This window comes from Equus przewalskii, chromosome 17 (assembly GCF_037783145.1).
Source record: "Equus przewalskii isolate Varuska chromosome 17, EquPr2, whole genome shotgun sequence".
NCBI lineage: Eukaryota > Metazoa > Chordata > Mammalia > Perissodactyla > Equidae > Equus > Equus przewalskii.
The window spans coordinates 80608700-80625216 of NC_091847.1; the positions used below are offsets into that span (position 1 = coordinate 80608700).

The 16517-nt window shown below is 49.0% G+C and overlaps 1 long non-coding RNA gene across 1 annotated transcript in view; it reads right to left on the reverse strand.

The window, feature by feature from the left end:
• The window catches only part of LOC103548910 (uncharacterized), a 140706-nt gene extending 133671 nt beyond the window's left edge, over window positions 1-7035 (reverse strand). Inside the window, exon 1 of the long non-coding RNA XR_544391.2 lies at window positions 6937-7035. This is a non-coding gene — a long non-coding RNA (uncharacterized lncRNA). The remainder of the gene's footprint in view (window positions 1-6936) is intronic.
• Window positions 7036-16517: the final 9482 nt, after the last annotated feature.

The window sequence follows — 16517 nt, forward strand, 5'->3', positions numbered from 1 at the left end:
GAGGAACTGGGGGTGCTCTGCCTCCCTGCCCCCTTGCAAAACACCCCGCCAAGTGGGGGGGCTTCCACACAGCCCCTGCTCACAGAAAGACAGGCGTCTTAGCTCACGACTGACGATCTCAGAGAATGGGGCAAAAAGAGTTTTAGGGAGGACCTAAACCGTCCTCCGAGGTGGCAGCCATCCCTGGAGAACAGGCAAACCCAGAGGACGACAGGGCGAGCGAGCCGCGCGTCTAGCAGCCACAGCAGGATGGGGACGCCTGGACCACGGGACACCCCAGGGCAGCCAGGCTGGCACCATCTTGAAAGGCAGGGCACTGGAGCCAGCCAAAGGAAGCTCAGGAGAGCACGGCCAGAGCAAAGCCCTGAGAGGGCAGGGGTCAGAGCTCAGCCAGAGGGCACAGTGCCCGCCTGGACACAGATCCACAAAACGGTCCCCAGGGAGACCCTACGCTGGGGCGTCTGCCACAGAACCATACCAGTGCCAGCCAAGGCGGAAACTGTCGCCATCTTCCTCCCCTCCCAGCTCTGGAAGAGTCTGGCAGCAGAAGCCTTCTGAGCAGAGACTTGGAGTGACAGTGGGGACACTGAGAGGTCGTGTCCTCTCTGAGGGTTGGGGGCACTGAGGGGTCGTGTCTTCTCTGAGGCTGGGGGCACTGAGAGGTCGTGTCCTCTCTGAGGGTTGGGGGGCACTGAGGGGTCGTGTCTTCTCTGAGGCTGGGGGCACTGAGAGGTCGTGTCCTCTCTGAGGGTTGGGGGCCCTGAGGGGTCGTGTGGGATTGTGTCCTGAAGGTTGGGGGGCACTGAGAGGTCGTGTCTTCTCTGAGGTTGTGGGGACACTGAGGGGTCGTGTCCTCTCTGAGAGTTGGGGGGCCCTGAGGGGTCGTGTCCTCTCTGAGAGTTGGGGGGCACTGAGAGGTCGTGTTCCCTCTGAGGGTTTGGGGGGTTTGGGGAAGGGACTTCGCTTAGGTGAGAGATGGGAGTTTTTATATTGGGTTGGGCTGTGCTATTTAGTACTTGAAAGTGAGCCTATTTGTTAACATTTTAAAATTGACTGAAAAGCTATGACTTCTGCCCAAGGAGGCGGAGAGGGGAATTCTGACCAAGTATAATTAAGAGCAGTTGTGGAAGAAAAATAAATGTTGTTTCTTGGTTAAACTGTACCAAGTTTAGCTCATTTAATAAACCAGTTAGAGTAGTAATAACTAAAAACCACAAATGAGATGCTGAGTTAAATACACGGAATATGAGGGCCCGGTCACAGGCCTCACATCTAAGATTCCTTTGCCATCAAATCCAGTTTCGACGTATCTACAGCCAGGTAAAATGAGCTTATGAGACGACTGAGAATGGCTTATAAGCAATTTAAATATTAATTATAAAAATAAATTTGAGGGATGTTTTTAAGGGAGAGCTAACTAATGCAGATGAAGCTAAGACCAGGAAAATGATGTCAGCAGGGAAGCATGTTTCTTAGCCATCTTCAGTGCTGTATCGCCATCTAAGTGGTATTTAGAGGCATGAGAAGAATTAGAGGATGTGGCTTCTCTTCTTGGGATCAGCTGAATGAGATAAATCCATGCTTAAAATAAAAACAACAAACACTGCAGAAGAGAACAATAGAACAAAGCGGGCCTAACCAGGCGCTGCTGCGAGGGGCGGAGGTTGCACTCCTGCACAGACCTGCACGCGCCAGGGTGCAGGGCGGTGGGGAGGAGCCACGTAACAACAGGAGGAGAAGCAGACCCTCCGGGAAGACCGAGCAGGTTGAAAATGCTTTCCTGATGCAGATTTAAAGCTCAGGTACAAAACTCAGGTCCCTGGAGTCAATGGAGACTTCGTTCCACGGGCATCTGTTGGCAGTCTCATTACGGAAAAGCATGAGCAGGTAGGAAATCGTGAAGGAGCCTTGCTGAGAATTTTACTGGTAGGAAGAGTACCATAGGGAAATGGTTAAGAGGGATTTTTTTCTTTTTTTTTTTTTTACTGGTCAGAAAAGTCACTTGGCAATCTGAATCTGTCAAGATGCTTCAGGGAAAGTGGCGATGGTGTGATGGTATTTTGGACTTCTAATCACTAAGAGAGATAAATAGAGGCAGCCTGGACTTAAGGAAATGAGTGTGCCCAAAGCTACACTGATGAAATAATGAAACTGAAATGCAACCCAATCGGAGAAACTATGAAAATTTAATTGGAAAAGGATTTCTTTGAATTCCAGTGTGAGCAGTACGAGGCGCGCCCTGTCTGTCTGAAACTCCAGCGGGCTCTTTGCTCTCCACAATGACACCTGCCTAGGTCCCCCCATAGGACCATTAGTCGGTGTGGGTTTCCTTGTGAGCCACCTTTGAGATTCCAGGAAGACCTTTTACAGTGTGTGGTTGGGTTTAGTGGTGTGAACGACACAGCTTTTTGGGGAGAAGCCTTTCTGCCTTATTCCCAGACAGGGCAGTCGTTGCATAATTACCCTGCTACCTTGCAATTTGGATTTGCTGTCCACTGTCAGGCCACATTCCCAGAAGTTCTCCCATTCTCTGGGAGTAACAAAGCAGTGGAAAGAGAGGAAGAGACCTCTGAACACTGCAGGGGCTGTTCAGGTGAGATTTTGTCAGTCGGTGCACATTAAGTTATGCTGACCCAGATATTCTGATTTCAACCGCTTTCCACATCCACGAAAAAATCCTGATCTCAGCAAGCGTGCGGCCTGCGAGCTGGGAGTGTTAACCTGCGGTTTCTTCAGGATTCTCCATCATTTCAATGTGGGTTAGTCATAGTTAGCACGGCTCTACTATTCTCTCACTTTGGGTGTGATCCGTGTTGGAACAACAGATGGAAGTGATGCCTGTAACCAAGGTGAGGCCATCGCTGTCTTGACTCTTTTATCTGGCAGTTTCCGGCTGGAAAGACGATATTCTTTTGCATGGAAAGGGGCGGTGCTGAGGTCTAAAACACAGCTCTAGGTCTGATTATTTTCTGAAGAAAATAACATTGTACCCCAGCAAAAGCAGTCAGTCTGTCCATTCGCCAAGATGTAAGCTGTAGATTATAATGGACCACTGAACAGTTCAAACCAAAATTATAACTTCTGATTAAGTAGCGTGGCCTGACCTGCTGAGTCACCAATGTGGAAACTCATCCCGAAGAATGTGGAGCCCAAGATGACATGGGTCATCATTGTTTGTGGAAACAGCATGATTTTTTTTGTCTTTTCATTTAACTCTTTAATAACTAAACTTGTCCTCCAAATTCTGCAGCAAGAGCCCAATCAAGATGATCATGGAGGTGTGACCAGAGTCAGGAAATAATAGGTAGCTTCTGGGGAACAATAGGTGGTATTCATGGATGCGTTCCACAGATATTTATGGGTACATAACCATGTGCCAGCCACTGGAAGAAAAGCAGAGAATTACACCTATGAGACTGCTGTGTCTGATGTCTCCAGGCCTAAGGTGTGCTGGCCCAGTGTCAGAAAGATGTCTGTATCACCTGTATAATCTCAGAACATTAACCCTGAGCGACCTCAGATGTTATGGAAACTAGTAAATGAATCGCCTAGGATGTTTTTGTGATAAGCAACAGAAAATCCAGGTCAAACTGGCATTAACAATAAAGTTAATTTATTGTCTCACGTAACTGAAAAGCCCAGAAATTATATAGACTTTGAGGACAGCTTGATTAGGTTCTGGCTCCAATTTTTGCCGTTCTCTTGGCTTTTCCTTCCTCAGTGTCAGCCTTATTTTCAAGCTAACTACCTGACTTAATTCAACAGTTAATTCGACGTGTCAGTTCGGCTGGCCGCAGGGTGCCCACATTAAACGTCATTCCTGGGTGTGTCCATGAGGGTGTCTTTGGGTGGCATGAGCATTTGAATGAGTGGACTCAGTAAAGGAGGCTGTCCTCCCCAGTGCCGGTGGGCCTCATCCAATCAGTTGAGGGCCTAATAGAACAGAAGGAGGAAGAAGGAGGAATTTGTCTCTCTCCTGCCTCAGTGCTCAGGCTGACTCCTCTCATCTCTTCTGCCCTCAGACGGATTCGCACCCTCGGCTCCCCTGGTTCTCTGGCCTTCGGACTCAGACTGAACTACAGCACCAGCTTCCCTGGGGCTCCAGCTTGTAGGCTTGTGGGACTTCTCAGCCTCCAAAATCTCACCAGCCATTTCCTCCCGATCAGTATCTCTCTGTCTCTCTCTGTGTCTGTATAGATAGAGAGACACGCACGATCTGTGGGTCTATATGTTTCCTATTGATTACGTTACTCTAGAGAACTCTGACTTAACGCGGTGACAAAATGGAAGCTATAGCTGAGGGTTCGCATTCCCACATCAGGTCATCTAGAAAAAGAGAGAGAGCTTCCCAATCAATGCCCTAAGTCACAGGCCCTCCTCTGCATCGGTCACAGGAGACAAAAGGCCGATTGATTGAGACCAGTCCGGGTCCTCGCCTGGCCCTGGCAGTGGAGGTCGTCCTAGCCAACCTCACAGCTGCTCTTCCAATGGTGGGATAAATCCTAAGAGAAAACCCCCACACTGAACCTGAGCATTAGCCCCCAACACGCAGTATTAGGAACCCAGGGTTCACCAAAGGCTTCCTCTCTGAGCAGAGAACTGTACGTTGCAGAAGAAGATGTGCGCTCACGTTTGTTCACAAATGTCTCAGCACGTGCCGCAGGGTTGAGGTGAATTCACTGGTTCCCAATAACATTTCCCTGGACAGTGTGTGAAAGGTGCAAGTTACAATGTCTGCTTCTGAGAACTGCAGAGGATCTGCCAAGCTCATGGCCCCTCTCCATGAGTTCCTGGCCCTCACTCACAGTCCCCAATATGTGAACAAAGTGACCTGGGAAAGTTGGCCACAGACTAACAGGTCCAAGCAGGAGTACCTGATCCAGAGGCAGGAAACTATCGACTGGCCTACAGGACAGTCTGGCATAAGAGCTCAGCACTACAGAGCCTCTCGGAGTTTGAATGTAAGACACACCTGTGAAGAAGTATGAAGAAATGTCACCTTCCTCGCAAGCTAACTATTTAGCCTGCCACGCTTCCATGGATGCTGGCAGAAGACACAGACTCCTGGGTCAGAGACAAAGGACTCACTACTCACAGCACAGCACACAGCGGGGGTGCGTGGCACCCCTTGTCCCCGAGTCCCTCACCCCTTTATGTCCCAAAGGGGTGACACAGGGCAGCCACGTGATGCAGGGGGTTTGCATTAAGTTGAAAAATCTGAAACTTAGGAAACCTACATCTTTTATAATGGCTTACTAGTAAACCTGCCCTACCTTTGCCCCTCAGAGAGACATTATTATACCGAACAGCAAATAAAGCCGCTGTCTGTTCCAGAGGGAGACACTGTCACCACCTCCCAGGTCTGCTCGCCATACAAACATCCATGAAAAGGTAGTCCAGATCAAAAGCTGTCAATGCCTCTGCTTGCAAGATGTACAGAAACGCAAGAGACCCATGAACAATTGTCCCCCAACAACAACAGTCAAGGGAAAGTCGCAGAAACCAAGAGAGACGTACAGAGTGGGCAGCAAGTACCAACATGAAGCAGAAGGAGCCCCAAGGTCGAGAGAAAGAAAACAGGAATGAAAACTACTTCATAGCAGCAGGAGCAATAAGTAAGAAAGGACACAGCATCTTTGTGCCAGCGGGAGCCTGGTCGTGTTTATAAACATGAGCTGGAGTCATGTTCCCTCAGGGCAATGGAATCATGAGGTGTTTGCACAGGAGTTATCAGTGAATGTGGGCAACAACCAACCTTGAGCATCTTTTTGTTGGAGAGTAGAAACTTCTCACATTGTCCACTAAGGTGCCCTCAACTCAGTTGAGTCAGTCAAGCTAGACTCTCTGGTGGTGTCAGGCTGAGGGGTTTTGTGGGAGATGGTGCCATGTAGATGTGAGCGAAACACCAGAGGTGATTGACCTCAGAAAGCTGGGCCCTGGGGAACAGTCTCGACTGATTTGGCACTGGTTTTAACTTCCTGCATTTTTTCTCTCACTTTGTGTCTTAATCCAACCCGCTTCTCTAGACAAGAGGTGTTTGTTGTTATTTGTCAGTGGTGATAACAGCCAGATGACTATAGATACGACCTTGTTAAAGTCAGCCCAACACTGACCTCAAAGGAAAATGTGCATATTTATTTTAGACACTCACTTGGTCTCTGTTTCCCATTTGCCTAGCTTGGTGAATTCACTGCATTTTGTCTCCAAAACACCAAATATCTCAAATTTGTTGCATTATGTGTACCCTCAAAGCAGGCATCTTAAGTTGTTACTGCCTCTTACTTATATTGCATTAAGTATTCTATTCACTCCCACAACAACAACAATAAAAAAAACTCCCCGTTCATTGATAATTAGATGTTTCGCTTCATGTGGATTTCCTCCAACATCTTCTGTTCAGATTCAGCTCTTATAATTAATTATCCTCTTGCTGAACAACTGAAAACTAAAGTCTGACCAAAGCACATCTCATCCCACACAGATGTCCTGGTTACTCCACGAAAGGTTAATTAATCATAAGAGGTGCTTCAGAGCAGGAGGCGCTGGAAGAAATTCAGACCTAGTTTCTGGCAGCACAGAAAAACCACCATCGTGCCGATTGCTTTTGAGCTCACACTGAGAGAATCATTTCAAGGGAACAAAAATGCAACTGCACAAAATAGCTGGTGGATATAATATCATGCCTCAGACAATGGAGCATGCCACTTGCCAGCCACTGATGATTCAGGACCCCAGACTGCCTGCGAGGGAAGGTCAGCCCTGTTGATCCTCATTTCTCAGAGGTGCCTGAAGCTCCCGAAAGACGACAATGGCAGAAGCAGTCTTCATTGTTCTCCTCGCTCCGGCTGGGTGCCGTTTCATTACATGAACGAACCCTCCTCTGCAGCCAAAACAGTCTACACACCATCTTCCCAGGACACCTTCCACCTTCCTCACCTGTGGTTTCGGGATGCTAACACTCCCGGTCCCGGAATAGCCTTGCCTTCTTCCACGGTCTGGCCAAAGCCTGTAATTCAGTCAAGAGCCAGTTCAGATGGCTCCTCCTCACAAAACCGCCCCCAGGGGAAGTGCTTCCTCATCTGGCCAGGAGCAGCTGTGGGTAGAAGGTCCTGGGCGACAGAAAATATATATAATATTGGCTCAATTAAATGCATAACTTTGAGCAAGTTGGTCAACTCCTGTGAGCCTCAGCTTTCTGTTCAATAAAATGGGAAGAATAACCAGTACTCTGTGGGCTTTATCATGGAAATTAAACAGAATAAAGTATTTGAAAATGTTTGTCATTTTGTTGCTGCTCCACACATATTTCTTCGCTTGCCTGATAATGACCGTTCTCGTGTTTTCACTTTCTCTCTTTCTCTGTTTTTCTTCCTTTTAACCAAAGATGTGACAGAAGGTCACCTTGGTGGTCCTTAAGATACTAATCATCATCAAAGTAGCCACCCTTAGGAGAATAGGCAGATGGTTCCATTTTTCTGAGAACACAGATGTCATAAATTCTGTGTTTTAAAGATCTGTGAAAGGACATTTCCAGACTCTTGGGAGGAAGTTGCTGGGGGAGCAGTGAAGGAAGAGGGGTCAGGACTCTGAGACCAAGAATCTGAACCCATCATGTCCAAGCATGGGGGACCCATTTGTGGTGCTAGAAGTGGCTGTGAATCGAACAGGGAGAGTCCGCCTCAACAGGTCATGAGGCCTGAGGCAGCATCCATAGATGGCCCCGATCCTGACTCTCGTCACCTTGGCCAGGTGTTCTCCTGCTCCTGGCATGCTCTCCTGGACAGTAAGAGAGACTGCACATGGATTTCCAGGTCCTCTTGGGAGTCAGGAAAGAGGGTTCCTCATTCTGGAGATGGAAGGGAAGTGACGCTCTGGTGACAGCCATAAACTGTCTCATCATGTCTCATAAACTGTTACCATGCCTTCTCTCCCCAGCTAGATGCTACACTCCTGGAGGCCAAAATCTAGTTTTAAGTTTTTATGCTTTCCTCAGGACCTGGCCCGGAGCTCAGTGTGCCCTCAGTGGATTCTGGTTGGTCTTCATGGCCTCACAAGGTGAGCCACTTTTCTCTCCCCTCAGTCTCTGCCTCTTGTTTACTGTCTAGCCACAGCTTAAACCGTGTTAAAATGGATTCCAAGTCGATGTGGAGGATTCTAGGTGGCCGATGTTGCTGAATGACGCACTCCATTTCTCTTGGAGGCTCCCACTGAAATGGAGAGTCCATTTCTCTTGAGGGAAGGAGAGTGAGAAGGGGGCAAGAAAGTGGGTGGGATAAATGGCTTCATACTGGGAGCAAAAAGTGCAGCTTGTCTTTCAAGAATAAGATTCTGTGAGAAAAAGATGGCAATTCTAGTTCGTGGTGGCAGAAGGGTCAGTCCTGCCCTGGAGAGTCAGGTCGTCCCGGCCTCCTTGTCCACCTTGTTTATTTAGCTCTCACTTGGAAGTCAGCCTTGAACTGCGTACAGGGAAGATTTCCTTCCTGTCTAAGATGTCAACCTGTAAAACATAGTGATTGAAATAAATAACGATTTGCATTTAAAGCACCTTTATTCAAGGGTTCAAATCTCTTCCCAAGCGTGCTTGTGCCCAGCCTTCAGAGATGACAGAGTGCTTATCAGATATCTTCATTTTAAAGTTGCCAAAACTGAGTCAGAAAAGTCAAATATCAAGTTCAGCTGAATAGAATTGGAACCCAATTCCATCCTTTTCATATATATAATTATTATAATTATTATCATTCAATGGCATTTCTAATGCTAACACAGCCCACTGTGCAGAATTCAGCCAGCACCTGAAATGCAGCCAGGGAGACAATGTTTAATAAAAAATAATTCTGAGACCACAGCACTCCCAGTTTTTGAAAGCATTAAAATAAATCCCAAATCAATTCATAATGGAAATAAATCACAGAACCCAAGGTACAAAATTATTTCCACAGCTGTTCCCATAAACATCAGAAAAGGCCTTGCCAACTCCTGACTATTCAGGCTACTGTTGTACAAAAGAGGGGTTTTTTTTTAAAAGAATAACCCCTGTTTGTCCTTCTGAAAGGCCAATAAGCAGGCATGATCAGCTTCCTAAAAGAATATGTTCAATTTCAAATTTTCTCAAAATCTTCTGGTTATATTTACTCACTTCCTCAGTTATGAGGTGCTTGAAGCCCTGAAAAATGTTATCACTGCTCTAATTCTGTAGTCAACGGCATAGATACAGCTACAGATAGAGAGATCTAAAGAGACGGAGAGAGAGAAGCACACTCGTCCATCTGCCTAACCGGATTGTCCAGCAGCTCATGAATCTACTTCTCGAGAGTCTCCGGTGCCCCAAGCAGGTAACCACGGTGGTTTGCACGTGGAGAGGCCTTCGTAAATGCGTGTTGAGTGATGGCAGTGTACATATCGCAGCCAATTCTGAAGGGATGGAAACGTAATGAGCTCGAGAAATCGGCCCACATCCTTACACTTCCACTTGTAAGAAACAGTGCTCTGAGCCACAGAGACGGCCAAGGGACCAGTGGTTTCCAGGGATTGGGGGCAAGGGAGGAATTATGAGCAGGAGGAGCACAGGGGGTTTTTAGGGCAGTGAAACTACTCTCTATGATACTATAATGGGGGGGTACTTGCTGTCACACATTTGTTCCAGCCCATGGAATGTACACCAAGAGTGAAGCCTCATGGGAACTCTGGACTCTGGGTGATAATGACGTGTCGATGTAGGTTCGTCAACGGTAAGATATGTACCACTGTGGGGGGGTGCTGATCGTGGGTATGGGGGGCAGGGGTTTATGGGAAATCTCTGTACCGTCCTCTCAATTTTCGTAAAACTGCTCTAAAAAAAATAGCCTTTTTAAAAAGAAAACAGTGCTCCTTCCTAATTCTGTGTAAAGGATGCCTACTGGTGCACGTACGGCTCCAGGGGAAGGCAGCCTGCATGCTCGGGCGTCGGGGCCTTCCCAGCAGTGGCGAGGCTTTCTGAGGGGGTGGGGAGAGGTGGGCGAGGGGCAGGAGAAGGCAGTACTGTGGCCAGACAGGGCAGCAGTGCCACGGTCCACACTCGTGCAGGTGGTGGGGTCCCCAGTGATGGACAGGGATGTAAGTGGAGTGGTATCTGGCATCAGAGAAATCTGGGTTCAAGTCCTAATTCTGTCTCTTACCAGACAGGCGTCCTTGAGCAAGGTGCTAAATCGCTCAAATCCTCACCTTCCTCATCTGTAAAATAGGCGAGTAGCAGCTTGGCTTTCAGGATTAAGTATGCTAATTAACTCAAAGTGTGCTGACAGGAATGCGGCATTCAGTTAAGATAGCTTCTTCCCCTTTCTGACTTCTGTCTCTACCAAGGCACAGTTTTTCCATAAAAGCAAAGGCTGATAGACCCCTAACCGCCCCCACTTCCGTCACAGTATTTCTCAACTTTTAAAAATCCACATACTGCCTGATCACACAAAGGTTCGCCTTCCCACGCCTCCTGTTGAGATTTATAGATTTGACCCCTAAAATGGGTTGGAAAATTAAAAAGCAAATAATACATGAATATCCCCCAAGCCTCTCTCTGCAAACCGCAGGGGGCCCTGTGGACGAGCCCACGCGTCTGGTGCGGGCGGGCGTGGGTGTCCAGAGGGAGATCTTCGTCTGGGGCTCTCAGGTTACGCGGCCGCTGCCGGAAGAGTTCAGGGATTGCCAGAAGTCAGAGACAAGTCGAGTCAGCTGTTTTGCTTAAAGGAACAAGATATAACTTAAAGGCTCAACCAGAAAACTGGGGAAGGAGCAATGGTTTGGGAAACTGGGTCATCACCAAGGTCCTTGCTGAACGACCCATGGCAGCCTCTCACCACCTGATTGTTTTTCAAGAAAAAATGCAAACGATGCACCTATTTGCTGTGTGATTTCTCAGCAAGCCGCCTGGCTTGGACTGCGCGAGCCTCTGCCGTGGACTGTGACTCCGCGTTGGGAAGGGCAGGAGGAGGTGGAACAGGCCTCCTGGAGACCTCTTCCACTTCTGACTCTGTCTGCATCCTGGCAGGAGCTCGCCAGAATTGTTCGAATGCACTACCCAATTTGGACGAGTTGTTGGACAAGGGAGCCATGTGGCTCGAAGGGCCTGTGGCGTTGCACTGGGCTAGGCAACATGGGGAACATTTCCACAGTTATCTGTTAGCCCGTGACAGAGGGAGGGAGCCAGCAAAGTTGGTACAGCACACCTCCAAAGAAGTCTCTGTAGGAGCTGCGGGGAGACTTCGGGAAAAAAGTTTTGAAAAAAAAGATGTAATATGCAGAATAATTTTAACAAAGGCAAAAAAGTCAAACCAAGATCTCTACAACCTACCTGTAACTGAACATCCTGGGTTGCCTTTTTCATATTCTGAAGCCTCATCTTCTTGGCATAAACTACATTCTTCTAAGTTGGTTTGGTCCAATGCCAAGCACATCTATACACATACACAGCCACATTTAAAGAGGCTAAAAAATATTTTATAGTCATAAAATCTGGAGGCTGGCCTGGTGGTGTGGTGGTGAAGTTTGCACGCTCCGCTTCAGCGGCCTGGAGTTCAAGGGTTCGGATCCCAGGCGCAGACCTACACACTGCTCATCAAGCCATGCTGTGGCAGCGTCCCACATACAAAATAGAGGAAGCCTGGCACAGATGTTAGCTCAGGGACAATCTTCCTCACCAAAAAAAACCCTGGGCTACAGTAGTGGTTAGACAGACATCTCAGCATAACCTTCCAGGACTGGGAAATTCTCTCCCGAAACATACCATTTGGATACACATAGGTCATTCTCTGGCAAAAAACGCAGAGGTCGACAACTGCTTTAGCCGAAGAACTCACAGGCATTAATTTCTAACAGAACTAGCTCATCCTCATGCTTGGCAACACAACACACCCAGACACCCCACACAGGCATATGGGCACGCATGCACACACACGCACACACATGGCAATTCTATCAGCCTCTAGTCCTTCCTGCTGGGTCTGGGAGAAACAGACTAAATATGTTTACATTTTCTGAACTCAGAACAATCCGATTAGAACCACAGTCTCACTTTCCATTCTGTTCTTGGAACCATCTTCCAAAAGGAAAATCCAGTTGTGCAGGGAAAGTGTGGAGCAATGCCTAGAAATAGGCACTGAGGCTCCGTGAACACTTTGCCGTTGGCTCGAATCAAAGGCAGCAGCAGCTTGAAACTGGGAGACAGAATGGCCCCCTCTCTTAGCCACGTCTGCCATCATCTCTCCATGTTTCGTGCTCAGGAAACAAGACGAACCAGACAGATCCAGTCTCTGCTCTCAGCGCACTGACAGAACGGCGGCAGAAACAAAGTCGAGGACAACTTCAGGAGGCTGTGGTAAGTGCTGAAGGAGGAGGGAGTGGAGGAGGCCCTCGGAGAGCAAGGGATCGCCCCGGAAGGTGATCAGGAGTCAGCTGAGAAGGGACAGGAGAGTGAAGCCACAGGCCTGAGTCCCTGGTGGTTCCCTGTGGCTAGAGGCGTCGAGGATTCTGCAGGGGTGTGGCGAGCAGTATGGATCAGAGAACAGAAGGCCTCACAAGGCAGGATGAAGATCTGGGGAGTCAGAGAAGAGCCACTCGCAGGGCGGGGGCACGGTCAGTCGGGCTGTGGAGAAACAGCACCGTGGCTGCCGGAGAGACAAGGGCAGCGAGCAGCAGGGAGAGCAGCGAGAAGGCAGCCGAGCGGTCCAGCGCAAGCTGACGGCAGCCTGGACCGCGGACTGGACAGTGAAGATGGAGAGAAGTGGATGGAGCCAAGAGGCCAACTCCTTCCCTTCCTTCAAACAGCGGCTCTGGAGTGAAGCACCGCGGGGTGGGGTGGACGCGACATGTTCTTCAAATACCAACTTGGCGTTTCATGTTTTCTCTTAGAAAATCACTGTCTCTCATTCATCTTCAGTGCAATTCTTGGTAATTGAAAGACGTACAGAATCTATCATTTTTTTAAGTGTTACTGCTTTTTTTTTTAAAGATTGGCCATGAGCTAACATCTGTTGCCAATCTCCTTCTTTTTTTCTCGCTTCTTCTTATCCCCAAAGCCCCCCAAAATGTAGTTGCACATTCTAGTTGTGAGTGCCTCTGGTTTTGCTATATTTAGACTTTTTATGTTTGCATTGTTCTTTGTCTATACTCATTTTATTTTTTTATTATTTTTCCTTCTTCTTCTTCTCCCTAAAGCCCCCCCAGTACATAGTTGTATATTCTAGTTGTGGGTCCTTCTGGTTGTGCTACGTGGGATGCTGCCTCAGCATGGCCTGATGAGAGGTGCCATGTCCACGCCCAGGATTCGAACTGGTGAAACCTGGGCTGCTGAAGCGGAGCCCACAAACCCAACCACCCAGCCACAAGGCTGGCCCCCTGGAACCTATCGTTTACCTGTATTTTGAGACCAGAAAGTTCACACGGTTCTCCTGGCCAAAATGAACGGCTCGTTTTGTAATCTACTAGCGTGCATTCTCCACGGGACCCGCACGGCCACTCCTTCAGCCCTAGCACTGCTACTCATCCCACGTTCCCAGCGCGAATGAGTGGCGATGGCGGTCACTGTGGCCAACAAGTGTTCGAGGAGATGATCACTGGGTGTGTTGAGATGCTGCCGATCACACCACGTTTTCTGATTCCACCTACACTGCAGGTACCTGTACTCCATAGGAACCTCTATTAATAGATAATATCAGAATGCTAATAGCTGCTTAAAGTATAATTTAAGAATTTCAAGTGATCTAAGCCAGATTTAAAAACATCATAATAACCTAACAGAAACGAGCCAAAAAATAAATCTTATCACATTTAAGGAAATTATTTTTAAAGAGAGACACCGGCAATTTACCCATAAAAAATGCAGTTATACTGCTTGGGCTGAGTAATAAAATGTATGCACAGTTTTTCAATCACTCAACAAAACAGAAAGTTCAAAGTGCTCCACCGTCTGAGCTCCTGTTTATTGCTGAACCATGAGCGTTTACACACACACTCCCATTACGGAATATGCCTGGGTTTGCCACCGTTCATTCATTCATTCGACCAACACTGACCAAGCACCTATGCGATGCCCAACACTGTGCTAAGCACTGAGGGCCTGAGAAAAAAACAGGATGGACCGACAGGCCAGAAGGGACAACTTACACTCAAATAAGTATGATATTGACATATGTGCCAAGCAGAGACAAGTGAAAGGCACTGTAATGCTAGAGAGGAAGACCCCCCCGACTCGATCATGGAGGGCTTCCTAGAGGAGGTGACTTTTAAGGTAGCTGTTAGCAGAAAAGTCAAGAGCTTGGCAGACCAATCCAAACAGTGGGCAGATAACCCAGGGACAGAATAAAAGACAGTTGAAGGGGACAGAGAGAAAGAAGGGCCGCAAAAGAAAGCAATGTGACCAAGGAGCTGCAGAGCTAGAGCACAAGGCCCGAGAGAAGAGTCCGGAGAGGCCTCCGAGGGCTGGAAGGCCAGAGCAGGCCCCTGGAGCGGAGGAAGCACTGGTGGACTACCCTTGACTTGTTCTTTAGAAGAAGAGGCTCAGTGGCTAGGACACCAGTTTCATGTTTAATCTATGACAGTTAATAGTCTAGTGACCACGATGACAAACCATGACACGTGGTAGACGATTGGAAACAAGACGCCCTTCAGAATTGAGGAAACACCCGCCGCCCTCCGACCCCCACCTTGCTGACTCAGACTCATCCTCCAGTCCTGGGCTGCGGCGTCACCTCCTCAAGCAGTCCTCCTTGACCACTCCGCTTAGCCAACGATCACACGTCTGTGTTGAGCCGTGTTGGCAGTGGGCTGTGGGCTGCCCAGGATCCTGTGAGGCTGCTGAACAGCACCCTCGCCTTCCCTCCACTCTTTGTACACTCAGACACACACACACAACACATGCACATATATATAGCACACACACACAATACACACACAGTACACACAACACCTACACACACACACAATACACACATACACACACAAAAAGCCACACATACAACACACACACACACACACACCAAGTGTTGAAAGTCTCTGGGGCGGTGGGAGCAGCAGGCTAGCAGAAGAGAAGCTTGGGAGCTTCAGTGGAGGGACAGTGGGAGGAAGGAAGGGGCCCCCCAGAACGGGGACACTGCAGAGGAAGGGGCAGGAGCCACCGGGAGCTGTCTGATGGCACAGAGCTTGAAGTGCTACACATAGAAAGCTCCAGAGACAGCCAGTGGCCTGACAAGATTAAAGCCGCAGGAGGATGTCCTGCCTGAGTCTGGTCTTTCAGCTTCCTCAGGAAGCAGTGCCCTGTTCTCATATCATCGCATCTCTGCCACCCCGTCGCCCTTCAGGTCCTTGAAGCAGTCATTCCGCCCCGAACCTGCAGCCTTCACGGGTGGCCTGCAACACCCGAAGCCACGCTTGGTCAGGGCGGCACCGGCCCTCCAAGCCTCGGGATTTCAATCTTTCCATATAAATCACTCCTCCAGCTCCTTAGTCGTGGGTGACAACCGGCAGCAGCTGCATCTCTGCTCTGACCCCCTGCAAGGGCTTGCAGCTGAGCAGGGCTAAGCGGAGTCAGTAACTCAGCTGGGAGACGCAGAACCACACAGGAATGCACAGAATGAGTCGACACACAGCACAGGGCTCCCTCAGCCCACTCCTCACCATCAGGAAGAGGGGCTCCCAGGGCCTGGAACCGCGCGTCTTGTGAATCAGGGGGCCGCCCGTGAGCGTCGCAGCGGCTCTCCCACCTGCAGACACTGGAAAGTAGAGTGGGGTCCCAAAGGACCCTCCAGCCTCAGCCCACTCTGGGTGCCCCCAACTTCCTGTGAGAGACAGCCGGCCCCAAGCAGGGCCATGTCAGGACCATCGAGTCTGTGCGGCAGGAGGACTATGAACCAAACTGGGCAGAATCCTGGACTTGACCCAGATCCCAGGCCATCGCTGCTGGGATGAGGCCCCATTCCAGCCCCTATTATTCTGAATCCAGCACTATTACAGCGCTCACTTCCTGTCCATTCAACAGCCTCCTAGGGTACCCTCTGCTTGCTGGGCCTCTGAACGTGATGTTAAGGTCCTGTGGTTCTGTGCACTTGCCTGGTCTACTGACACGGGACAAGACAGAGTTCTCCCAGTGCAGGTTCTTGAGATAATGAGTAACATTCCCCTGGAAGCTTAAACGTAACAGGTGCACCTCTAAGCACTTTCCTCGTAGTAACTCGTTCTAAACTTCCCAACAACCCAACGGGGAGGTGAGACATTGAGATAGAGAGAGGTCAAGGAACTCGCCCAAGGGCACACAGAGAATAAGAGGCTGCCCCGGGATTTGCACCCAGGCATTGTGATCCAGAGCCCACCGTCACCACTCTGCCGTTCTGCCCAGACCCTTTGATGTTACTGAGGCTTCTGCCTCTTAAAGAAAACTTGGACCATAAAAAGAACTTGTAAGAAAATGACCAAAAAAAATGTAAAAACTAAGGGCTGTGGAAGACGACAACCTCTGAAGCAGGAGCAGAAGCCACCGGCTCTTCTGGAAACAC